At 52.9% G+C, this 12,234-nt stretch overlaps 1 protein-coding gene across 1 annotated transcript in view; it reads right to left on the bottom strand.

Annotated features, from left to right (window-relative positions):
- DISP3 (dispatched RND transporter family member 3) overlaps positions 1 to 4,651 on the bottom strand; it is a 53,445-nt gene extending 48,794 nt beyond the window's left edge. Inside the window, exon 1 of the mRNA XM_024210627.1 lies at positions 4,598 to 4,651. The gene's annotated coding sequence lies outside the window, so the exon portion shown is untranslated. The remainder of the gene's footprint in view (positions 1 to 4,597) is intronic.
- Between the last annotated feature and the right edge of the window lie 7,583 nt (positions 4,652 to 12,234).

Here is a 12,234-nt window from a genome sequence, read left to right as displayed (position 1 = left end):
TGTACCGTATCATCACCAGTGCTCTTACAGTAACCACCGGCTCCCGGGTCAGAAAGGTATCTAGCCACATCTAGATCTTGAATACATTGCCTTCAATAGGATGGCTCCATGCTCATAGTTAAGCACATGCTTATGTATATTCAGAATTAGCACTGCAGAACCCAGCCCAGCTCCCCCGGAAGTCAATGGGAGCCGGATTGGGCTTTTAGTGCCTACAGTCATCTTCATGTTCTTTGGTTATTAATTTAGGGCCAGATTCCGCAACCCTGACTTGCACTGGGATTGAGTCACAACCCTTTGAAAGCAATGGCACTTCAACGAGTGCTGAGTCACATCCACGGTGTAGTTCCTTACTCCTGGAGTAGCCCCCACCCTGAATTCAGGAGTACGGTGCTGCCCAACGTGAGTAGGGGAGGCAGAATCCGGCCCTCGGAAAAGAAGTTCATGAGAACTGTGACCAGACACACAATCTCCCTGCCCTCTGCCCGCACATATAGACAGGCGTACTCCTGGTGATGACTATGTGATCTCTCAGCATGGGGGGAAATGCGGGCACTTCCTGCTCCTCGTGACAGAAATAAAGGAGACAAGTAGTAAATGGGACTTCTCCCCACTGAGGGGCCCAATCCCAAGACCCACAACTCCCACTGTCGTCTGCCAAACCAGCAACAGATTCTCAACAGCTGGGGATGCCACACAGATCTCTCTCATTCGAACTTTGCTGGCCTTAGCTCTGAAAACAACTTACATGAATACTAGATAAGCCTATAGCAGAGGAGAGTTAATTACTGGGTACCTTTCACCACCAATTCTGTATCTATAGTTAGAGGCTTTTAAACAAACAATGGATAATAAAATAAGCCTATAAAGCAAATGAAAGGAGAAATCATACGCTCTACACAGACAAACATAACAGGGTTTGATTTTTTTTAAAATGAATTAAACTGTTGAGTTCTAATTTTTGTCCTCGCTTGATAAGCTTAGAGGATTAAACCAACTTTATGCTAAATGCTCCCTGTTAAGAGAGCCACACCAGGGCTTATTGTGTGTTGGCATGCACAGAGATCACAGCAATATCACTCAGAGACTCACAGTATGACCAACTATAACTTCAGAAATAAAAATCACGATTTATCCAGATATTCCATACGCAGCCAGGGCAAGAATTCCCTCCCCTGAAAGTGGAGCGGGATTGTTATTCATTAAGCACTCGTACACAACAGGCAAGTTTTTGTATAAGCAGTGGGCTTTTTATCTTGGATCATTGACATCATAAGAGGATTTTGGAGTGGGGGGCGGGAAGGAGGTGAACTGGCTGACACACACCCACACCCTCTGCCACAATCCACACCAACAAATTAACAGCCCTACATAATCTCTCAATACCGCACACACTAAGCCTACCCTACACACTCATACCATACAAAGTATTAAACGAAATGCTCACCCTCCTGATCTGCAGCCGATGAATGATAAACACCCAACTGTTCAAAGTTCTCCCCTAACTGATCATCTCTTCTCATCCGCCTCACCGGGGAGTTTGTGGGGCTTAATGTTCATAAAGCCTGAGAACTTTGGATGGAATCAACCATGGACGGTAAAGGGCAAAGTATTATTTTTAAGAACAGGTAACAAAACCTGTGACCAGCTCTAGACAAACCAAGTAGAGGCTTTGTCCACATTAAATCATTTAATTCTGCAATATTCCGAATACTAAATATAGATGGTCAGGTTCTCCTGCCCTTACTCACCGTGAAGTGCCTTAGCGCACTCAGATCAAAGGGACTATTCGCAGGGCAAGGTACCTCTCACTGTAGATAAGCATGGCAGAATCCAGCCCAGAGAGCTAAATCTAGCCATCCTGTAATGAGTGACTTCAGTTTTGTTACCCCAGGGATGAATTTGGCCCCATATACTGCAGAAACGGAATCATATTCTTCGTAGCAGTGGATGACTGGAACAATACGGATACTATTTTCCAGTCCCCAGCCAGGACCGCGCATATTGCGCCATTATACATTGTTTTGGGCCATTGGCTTATCCCAGTGTGTATCTAGGGGAAACAGTCAAAAATAGTGATGGCTAGTTTCCCCTTGAATGATTTTTCTATTAGATATGAATTGCCCTCCCCAGGGAAGTGTTTCCCTCATAGGAACAGCAGTCTTTGCAGGGAGAGTGATGGGGGGGGGGGGAAGCAGATCTTTCACCATATTGAAGAGACTTGTTCCATCTGTTGTCTCGCTCACCAACCCACGTCTATTATTCCAGGCTCTGAGCCTATCAACCTATAAGCCTCTGCAAGCTGCTAGAGAGACTGGCTTGATGTTTCTAACCTCTGAAGATGTTCCGAGTATGATAAAAGAAATCCAGCTATTGAAACGTTTTCCCACAATACAGTTACTGTGTTGCTAGGTTTCCATCCAGACACAGCCTAAAAGAGCAATCAGAGAGAGAGAGGCACTGCTGCTGTGGATAGCTTTATCAGTGCTTGACAGGGGTGGTTGGGAGGAGGGATGGGTGGGATGGATGGGTCCTGAATAAAGTTTGGTCTCATACGAAAGAACAGAATCAAGTTCCAAAATCTAATCTCACTTTTGGCTAGCCTTTTTTTTTCTTTAATTGAGTTTGGTAGGTTGGTAAATTACATGTGTGTGTGTTTATTCCATCATCTGCGATGTATTCTGATTCAAGCACAACAGCTGCAAATTGATAGACTGATCCCCCTAACACACACCTACTCACCCTCTTTCACTGATCCTGCATCCTCCAGAGGCAAAACCGAGCATGCACCAGCCTGGTTTTAAAAGGCTCTGATTTGCCGGTATATTACATTAAACCCTAACAGACTTGGTTCAGCTGTCAAAATGCTATCCCAGTAATTGCATAAGCAGAAGCAACATAATTGGCATGCTCCTGCCGGGAGAGTACAAGGGTCGCTTTGTGTGGGAAACAAATGGAACAGGACAGAGCCAGGGCTCAATGCAGGACATGTGTAGCATCCTGCACCTGTCCTAACGGAGGGCTGATTTTCTCTCATCCCCATGTGCCCCCATTCACCCAAGGCCTCTTTCCTAGCCACCCTAGAGGCAGATTTTCAAAAGAGCCCAGCTCGGAGTAGCTCCTTTTGTTTTCGGTGGATGCCCAGCACTTTGGAAAGTCTGATCCCTACAGCCCAGCCCTTCACACGTTAATAATAAACCAGAATAAACAGTAAAACCCTTGGGGGCAGAGCTCTCTCTGCTCTGGGTTTGTGCAGCACCTAGCACATGGGGTTCTGGTCCACGACTGAGGCTCCCAGGAGCTACAGCAATACAAACAAACAACAAAACAATACACAATACTCCTCAGAAACGGGTCTAGTTTGGGGGGCACCCATTGCTATCCTGATGAAGTCACTGCAATGTAAGCCCAGGGTTAGTAGAACTCAAGGGAACAGACCCTGGGTTTGTTAACCTAAGGCTTGGGCATGTAACCTCAGGTTGGAACTATCGAACGCTGGGCCCCAGCCTGGGGCTCTGGCATCTGCATTGCATTATGCAGGCCGGAGTCCAGCCACCCACATCCCAGACTTCCCACAATGTGGCCGCTGTAGCCCTCTGTTCATGGTGCCGGGTGGGGAAACTTCACTGTCCACCAAACCAGACTGTCCAGAGGACAAAGGAAGCCAGCCCACGGCTGCTCTCGGAGTCTGCCCAAAATACAAGTCCACTGAGGTTGCCTCTACATTGCAAAGTGATAGGGCTTGAACCCTGGGTGCCAGCTTGCCTCAGGCTGGGACCCTCCACTCTCATGGGGTCTTGGGTCCAAGCCCAGGTTAGCAGGATGTGTGTGTTGAGGGAAGGTGGTAGGAGGAGAGAAGGCTTTAGCCGGAGTTCAAACCCTGGCCCCAGACCTAATGAGGGGAGCAGATTGAGGACCCACAACTGCTGCTGCGGGGTTCTTACGCCGTCCTCGGACACATTGGTGCGGGCCATTGCCCAAGACAGGAGCCTGTCCTAGCTGCACTTTAGGAACAGCCAATCTGGGTCAGATCTCCGTATTCACACACACTCTGTGCGCTCCCCGGACCCTCGCCCCCCGCACAGGCTGGGACACAACGCGGCTCCGTCCTGACACTCCGCTTGGAGCGAACAGAAGGATCCCGCCGCAGCCCCAGCGCAATCGGTGCATGACAGAGTCACCGCCCGGGGAAACGCTCCTTGGTGCCCGTTCGGGACCTCTCCAAAGCCCGCCCGGAGAGCGCGCCGCACGCACCCCGGCCCCAGGGACTGATCCGCGGTAGCCATCGCAAGCCCCTGCCACACTCAGACCCCGCAGCCCAGCCCCACGGGGCACACTCAGAGCCAGCTGCGGGGAGGCGAAGGGCTGGGAGGCAAGTGACCCAGAGGGACCTCCCGGTCAACCAATATGGCTGGGGCTCGGAGCCGGGACAGGAGGGAATCCTGTTCCCGATCGGAAGCAGCTGGGTCCAGAGCTCCTGGGTCGTCCCCCCAGCCGGGACACCCGCTACTGCTACCGCTCGACTCCCTCCCCACGGCCGCAGCCTTCTCCCCTGCACCGGCCTCCCTCCCCCTGCGCGGCGTGGGGCAGCGCTTACCTCGGCCCAGCCGGTGGGAGCAGCCGTGCGGGTGGCCGGTGGCCGGAACACAGCGGTGGGCAGGGGGGAGGCGCTCTTCTCAGCGGGCGCCCGGCCACCGGGCTGCTGGGTCCCCCCCGGAGCGCTACGGTGCCCAAGGACCGGGGCTCCCCTTCGTGCCGCAGCACCGGAGCGGGTTCGCTCCCCACCGCCTCGTGGGGCACCGCTCACGCCTGGCACAGCCCGGCCCCCTTCGCCCCCGGTCCGGACCGCGGGCACCCGGAGCGCACTGGCTCCTCTGGCCCTGACCCAAGGCACCGGGAGCGCACCGGCTCCCTAGCCGCCCGGCGCACAGAGCCCGCGCCCCCGGAGCGCACCGGCCCGCCCGCTGCATACACCCCGGAGCGCCCCCGCAGCCCGACCAGCGAGGAGCGTCTCCCCCGCACCCAGCCCAGCCAGCCGCCGCCGCCTCCTTTTATTGCCGCCCAGCTTTGTTTTGGTCTCGGCTCCTACCATCGCTCGCCGGGCCGTCGGGGGAGCGGGGCGCTGCAATCAGGCCCCCGCGCGCCCCATCCGCTCGCAGCCCCCCTCCGCCCGCGGCGTGACAGCCGTGCCGGGGCTCAGCCGGCGCCGCGCCGCGCCCGAGGCGTCCTGTGCTGCGGCTTGGCTTCCCTCTCCCCCTGCAGGGACGGCAGCGTTGGTTCAGCCGAGCTATATATTCTGCCGGCAGAGGCTGGCGCTGGGGCAGTCGCGAGTTGAAACTAGGAGGGGAGGGTGCTTTGCTGAACCTAGCCTGCGCTTCCCGGTTCTGCTCCTTACCCAGCCTGCCTGGCCCACCCTCCTGCGCAGGGCGACCGGGCTACACTACTCGTGTTGTCTGCAGCAAGCCGCTCCCCAGCTGAGATGGGGAAGCCTTCCCCTGCTCCAGCACTGGCAGTCACAGCATCGCACCGGTAGGTGCCCTGCAGCGGTGTTTCAGGCCTTCCTCATAAAGCAGCTGGCTGTGGCCACCTTAAGAGACGCTGTACATTACCAGGCCCTCAGTTCTGCTCCTTGCTCCCCCACTTGCACTTTGCACCCATCACTTAGTGCTTAATTTGTGCCAAGACTGAGCCCCGGCACCTCTGGGCTTGCGCCATCAGTTCTGAATGCAAAAAAATTGCTTGAGCCCCAGCACCTCTTTCATTACAAAGTAAGCACTGCTTAGCCTCCAGCTCAGCTACCTCCCTTGTAAGGGCGGGGCGGCGGGAGTTTTCCACTTCTGCCTTTCCTTTGAGACTCTCAAACCCACTTCCACACTGGTGAAGGAAGCTTCACAAACACCACATAAGATCCATCTAGGTCCATCTAGCCCAGTATCCTGTCTTCCGACAGTGGCCAATGCCAAGTGCCCCAGAGGGAATGAACAGAACAGGTAATCATCAAGTGATCCATTCCCTGTCACCCATTCCCAGCCTCTGGCAGCTCAATAATATTCTAAATCTTTCCTGAGCCATCAGATGTTGCTTTGAGGCACAAAAACGGGCTGATGGCCAGCATGGTTTCCAGAACTTCACTTCACACTGTTCAGCTTGAGAGGACCTATGAGGAGTTAAAACTCCTGACAGTGCTCATTGGAACACATGAGCCTCCACACCACATCCCCAGGGAAGGCAATAATATTACCCCTATTTTATAGATGAGGAGACTGAGGCACAGAGAGGCTATGTGACTGGCCCAAGCTCACACCAAAATTCCTAGCTCTGACACAGGCTGGAACCCAGATCTGCTGGGCTTTAGCCACAAGACTCTTCTGCTGAATATTGTGAGGATTCGCTAGTTAATGTTGAGCAGAAAGAGTTGAAAGTGTTTGTGTTTCTATTATTGGCCACTGGTGGCAGGCAGGCCACTGACAGAGTAGCGGGACCACCCACCTGATCCTATAGGGCAGTTCTTATTTACACCGCCTCTAATTCTGTTGTGACAGTCTCCTCTTCCAGAGGGTGTGGATGGCAGGAGAAGCAATTGGGAGCACCCTCTGTTGGAGTAGGAGTCCCAGTTGCGCTCTGCAACTCTGGTATAATGAGTGCCCTTTCCCTGTACCTCACTGCTGCCAGTCAGACACCCTCTATCTCAGAGGATGGCAGAGAGGACAGAGTATCAGGTTTGGAAGGGACCTCAGGAGGTCATCTAGTTCAGCCCCCTGCCTTCACTAACAGGACCAAGTACTGAGATTTTGCCCCAGATCCCTAAGTGGCCCCCTCAAGGATTGAACTCACAACCCCAGGTTTAGCAGGCCAATAGACGGTGGGCACAGAAATCTAGTTATTGTTGGTGCAAGTGAATCTCTCCGGCATCATGCTGACCTATCCTTATCTGACTTGGGATTTAATAAAACAACCTTAGAACAAACCTACGGCAGAATTCTGCAGTCACGCCCTAGCACTGCAGTATCACGGTAGCATTGGGAGCCGTTACTCTAGAATTTTTGGAATTGTTTTTTAAGCCACAACCCAAGTACCCCTACCTCTGGAAAATGCTCCATATAGGAGTGATCTAGAACACTGTTTTCTATATGACTGTCGTGTCAGGATTACCCATTGACAAAGGCTGAACAAAACATTTAGTGAGGAGAGGTGGGAGACCGTGGTTATTATCTCACATGATGGAGAGTCCTTTTTATGTTCTTGTCCCTCACTAGTGCAGCTAACCAGCCTGCATAGCTTCTCCTATAACTCGAGCAATGGTCATTCACCTTGAGTTTCTGGAACCTAACGAGTCATGCTTATCATACAGACATTTTTCAATGCTGGAGGGGAGGTAGTTGACGGGTGGTGCTGTTGGGAGAGCACCAGAAACTGGAGTCATGCATTTATCTACAGCACAACCAGGAGCAATGGCATGTGCCAGTATCACTTAGGCCTGGTCTACACTAGGAAATTAGGTCAGTATAACTATGTGGCTCAAGGGTGTGAAAAATCCACTCCCCCGAGCAATGCAGTTAAACTGACCTAACCCGCAGTGTAGACAGTGCTGGGGCAATAGGAGAATTCTCCCATCGACCTCGCTACCACTTGTTGGGGAGGTGGATTCTTACACCCATGGGAGAAGTCCTTCCATTGGTGTAGGCACTACAGTGGTGAAGCAGTGCCACTGTAGCATAAGTGTAGACAAGCCCTCAGCCCTGTACCTGCAGGGAAGCGAGATGGCCATTCAACCTTCACTCCCCATTCAGTTCCTGCCTATCTGCTGGGACTGCCAATAATGGTGCCAGTTATAGTGGTGCGGACAGCTGCAGAGGGGAGATTGCTTCACACAGGCTCCCACACGGCCATTGGATGGTAACAATGTTTAATCAGTTCTGGCCTATGCCAGATTGAACTAAAAGTGTAAAGCTCCATTTTACGTCCAGTCATCGATTCCCTGAGCCTACCAGGGCCTCTGACACTTTCCACACAAAGACACCCCACGCCTAACCGACCGCACAGAGTTGTCAACCAGTAGCATCCAGAGAGCAGCAGAGAAAACAGGGAACAGACCTGAGTCACCATCTCCAAGCAGGTGGTCCATACGGGAGGTACTGACCTTTTTCCAGTGTGTTACCCGCAGGGATTAGGAAGCTGTGCAGGCAAAACCAGACCAACCCTTGGCTTGCGGAGGCTCCAGTGAATGGGGATTTAATGAGGCTCCTGAAATAAAGAAAAAAAATGACACCCCACCAGCTTAGAGCCTGTCTGCCAGTGATGGAAGTTTCTGCAGAGAGGTGGCACTCAGGGGGTAGCGCTTCTGTTGAAAGCGGAGAGTGTGCAGTAAATGAGAAGAAAAATCATTCTTTCTAACTTTCAGTAATGTGAGCTGAGCCCACGCTGATGCGAGGGACAGTATTCAGTCACACAGCAGAGCCCAAGAAACAGCCGTGAGCTATCGTTCAGTGCTGCACACAGGCGTTCAGCCAAACACAGTCTTCCTCAGCAGCACCTCGGCCAGCACGTACCTGCAAACCCAATCTCTCCCTGTAAACCCATCCTCACAGACATTCCTTGTGCCACTTGGCTGAGAACACACACACCAGCCAACAGATGTAAACCCATCGTCATAAGGCAGCTCACACTCACATGCACAAGTTGTATCACAATCCTCCACATCACTTCAGGCACCTCACAACACACAAACTTTGTACACTCAGACATTAGACTTGTGTTCTAGTTTCCACAAGACAAACATATACAATATACGCAAACGCCTCCCTCCCAGCACACAGGTATTAGAATTGATCAGGGATCACACACAAGATGTACGCACATGAGAAACACCTTACTCTACCATACCCCCAGATAAGTACTGTACCACAGTTCCCAGTGACCTCAGCTATGCCTTAGAGCACACGTTAATACATACATGTTCAGACATTCAAACTCGAGCCATAAACTGCACGACAGATACACAAATGGTATCACATGTAACCTCCTCCATATTTAGCCACCCACTGGTATTAGAAATGCATTGTAAACCTGGTAATATTACAACTGCACACCCACACACCTAGGTAATAGAACTGTATTTTAAACACAGTGCCATTAAACATACCGTACCCACACATTAGAACCGTATCCCAACCAACATTCACACACACTATCCTAATCTACATTCACAATACGTGGACACTCGGAGAGCTATTCGCGCTGTCGTGCAATCTTTATTGAGAACACACACAACGCACACAGAGAAACAAGAAAAGAGAATTGTCAATGGATTAAAAACCCATTGAAACTTTGCTAAAGAAAGTCTTTAGGGTTAGGGAGGAGGGAGCTTAAGGCTTCTATCTGGAAGCGTTTCTCAGCTGGAAACCTTTCCTTCCTCCCGGCTCTCTGATCCTCCCCACCCCCATCAGGGCCAGCTTCCACGCTGAAATGAACCACTGCCGGGTATTGGGCACGCTTATATTTATGACTTCTTTTTGAAATTCTGTCTGCTCATCTATGCAGAATAAAACTACCCAAGCAATCTGGCCGGCTCAGGTGCTCATTACCAAAGCGCTCGACACCACCAGGCAGGCTCACTCAGGCCTTGTAAATTTTATCTGGGGGACATTCTGCTTCCACTAGCTCTATTACTGCCTGATTGCCTGAAAGGCTTGTACTCAGCCAGCCAGCCAGCAAGCTGAGTAACATCCAAGAACCGAACATTATTAAACAGCCTCGGTGGCGTGGGAGCCAGACATTGATGGGTACGTGTACACGTGGAGCCTGCCTGCGTGCCCCTGGAGTGTACACGGGCCTACAAGGGTTTGCACGATGGCGTGTGCCATGCCTGCCGATTGCAAGGAGGCATACAGAGAAGAAGGTGATGGTCCGCATGAGCGAGTGCGAGACTGCGTGCGTGTGAGCATGAAAAGGAGCGGGCCCGGGTCTGTGGGCCAGATTCTGGGCTCAGCTAGGCTAGCATCAATCCAGAGTCGCTCCCGTGAAGTCAGTAGAGTCACTCTGGGTTTACACCACAGCAACTGAGGGCAGAGTCAGACCCTGGGAGTCTACCGTGCTGCTATTTGAATAGCTTTAGCCATCTGTCAATCAAATAGGTAGTGCTTGATGTTCCTTATAACTGCGGCTAGGGCTCAAAGCAAGGGGAAGTGAGGGGGAATGAGGCTGTTTGTTTGAGTAAAGCAAGGAGCTTAAGCCAAGGATGAGGTCATGGAGAAAAACAAGGAACCCAGTCCACCATGCACAGGACAAGGAGAAAGGGCCCTGTCCACAAACAAGGGGAGGTTCTGCTTCACAAGCAGCTGGCAAAGGGTCCCTGGATCCTACGCAGATGTCTCTACCAGAGGTTGGCTGCTGCAAAAAGGCACACACAAAACAACCCCAAACCAAGCTGTAGCGGGGTGATCACCCACTCCTGCCCGGGAGGGGTTAAAAGTAGCCCTGGGGAGGGCTGTGGCTGGGAGAAAGCAGCTAGGAGGCTGATTGGGGAAGCAGCCGCAGCTGGGCCATGCCCCAATCAGGCCACAGCTGGCCCTATAAAAGGCCAATGAGCCAGGCACTCACAGAGTCTCTCCTCTAGCTGTGGAGGGAGACCGGCCTGGCTGCAGGGGAATAAGAGGGTACCTGGGAGTGAAGCAGGGCTGGAGAAGCGCCAGAGGAGCAGGGGAGCTCCAGCCTGGCAACTCCCCAGGCTGCAGGGCCTGGTCCAAGGCCCACAGAGGTACTGGGTGGCAGAGGAAGGCAGCAGGTCCGAACCCCCTTGCCTATGATGAGTGGCTTTTACAGTGCAGTCTGCCCCAGTGAGCGGGGGCTTGGTGATGACTGGCAGTAGCCCAGACTGAGGCAAGGTGGGGATTAGAGGGTTGGGGGTTTCCTGGAGAGGGGAGACCCATAGAGACTGGTGGGGTATTGCCAGGGGGCAGCCCCAGGGTAAAGGGCACTGAGCGGGACACAGGGGCCAGCAACAAGCAGGACACTGGCCTGCAGAGGGCGCTCAGGCTGGAAAAGAGCTAATTCCCTGAGATGACCAGCAGGAGGTGCCGCAGGGGCAGGGCCGGCTCCAGGCACCAGCTGAGCAAGCAGGTGCTTGGGGCGGCCAAGGGGAAGGGGCGGCACGTCGGGCTCTTCGGCGGCGGGTCCCTCATTCCCCTCTCGGAGGGAAGGACCTGCCACCGAATTGCCGCCGAAGAAGAAAGCGGCTCAGCTGAGCTGCCGCCGATTGCGATCGCGACTTTTTGTTTGTTTGTTTTCCGCCGCTTGGGGCGGCAAAAACCCTGGAGCCGGCCCTGCGCAGGGGTGAGTCCTGCACCTTTACACAAGCACATGTTTAGCAGACAACAAAATCTGTTGAAGTTGGGACATCTTGAGAAGGGGCAGACTCCCGGGTCAGAAACCTGCTTCTGGTGCACATTTCAGTCCCCAATGCAAACTCAGGTATGGTGTGCTGGGGGTTTTCGTTGCCTCCTAGCATCTCCCCTGCCAGAGTATTTCTCCCCTGGCCACTCGTCTTTCTAAGAGTGAATTTCCACTTAGGTGGACCAATCTGGAGAGTGAAATTCTCTCTATGCCCAAAACACAGAGCTGCCGTGCAGGCTTCCCTGCATGCTGTCTGTGAGCCTCAGCCCGGAGTGGTGGGACCCACGTCCAGCAGGACCAGGGGCACTCAGTCAGTCTCCATGGCTCACTCAGTCCGGGGACTCTGCTGAGAGTCTCAACGTGGCCACTGGTGGTGGTTGTGCTGTGGACATCATGCCCTGGGACCTGCACTCAGTCCAGGAACTGATTTCTCATCAAACAGCCATCAAATGGGAACCACTCCCACTACAGACTCAGAGCGGGATTCAAACTGCCAGCCTATTATTTAGAAACCAGGAGCACCCAGTGTGTGCTGGGGGCTTGCAAAACTCAGAGACGGTCCCTTCCCCAGAGAGCACAAAGGTGAAAGCCTTGAGCTGGCTAGTTCCCATCCTTAATAGATAATATGCTTCATCTATTTCATAAGAGCCAGATGGCACCACCTGAAGGGCAGCGAGCCTGCAGCCTCTAGCCACATCAGTCTCCACAATGCCTGATCCAGACCGGCAGTGCACACAGCACCAGCTTTGGCTCACAGGTGGACTACAGACCTTAGCTTGCCCTCTAAAGCGGGGCAGCGACCATTGATCAGGTCTGAAAGGAGCCCCAGGCAGCAGGGGTAGG

The sequence above is a fragment of the Terrapene carolina genome, unplaced genomic scaffold (genome assembly GCF_002925995.2).
Source record: "Terrapene carolina triunguis isolate 2854851 unplaced genomic scaffold, T_m_triunguis-2.0 Scaffold714, whole genome shotgun sequence".
Classification (NCBI taxonomy): Eukaryota; Metazoa; Chordata; order Testudines; family Emydidae; genus Terrapene; species Terrapene triunguis.
The sequence above is the reverse complement of the archived record's forward strand: the minus strand, read 5'-3'. Positions and strand labels throughout refer to the sequence as shown.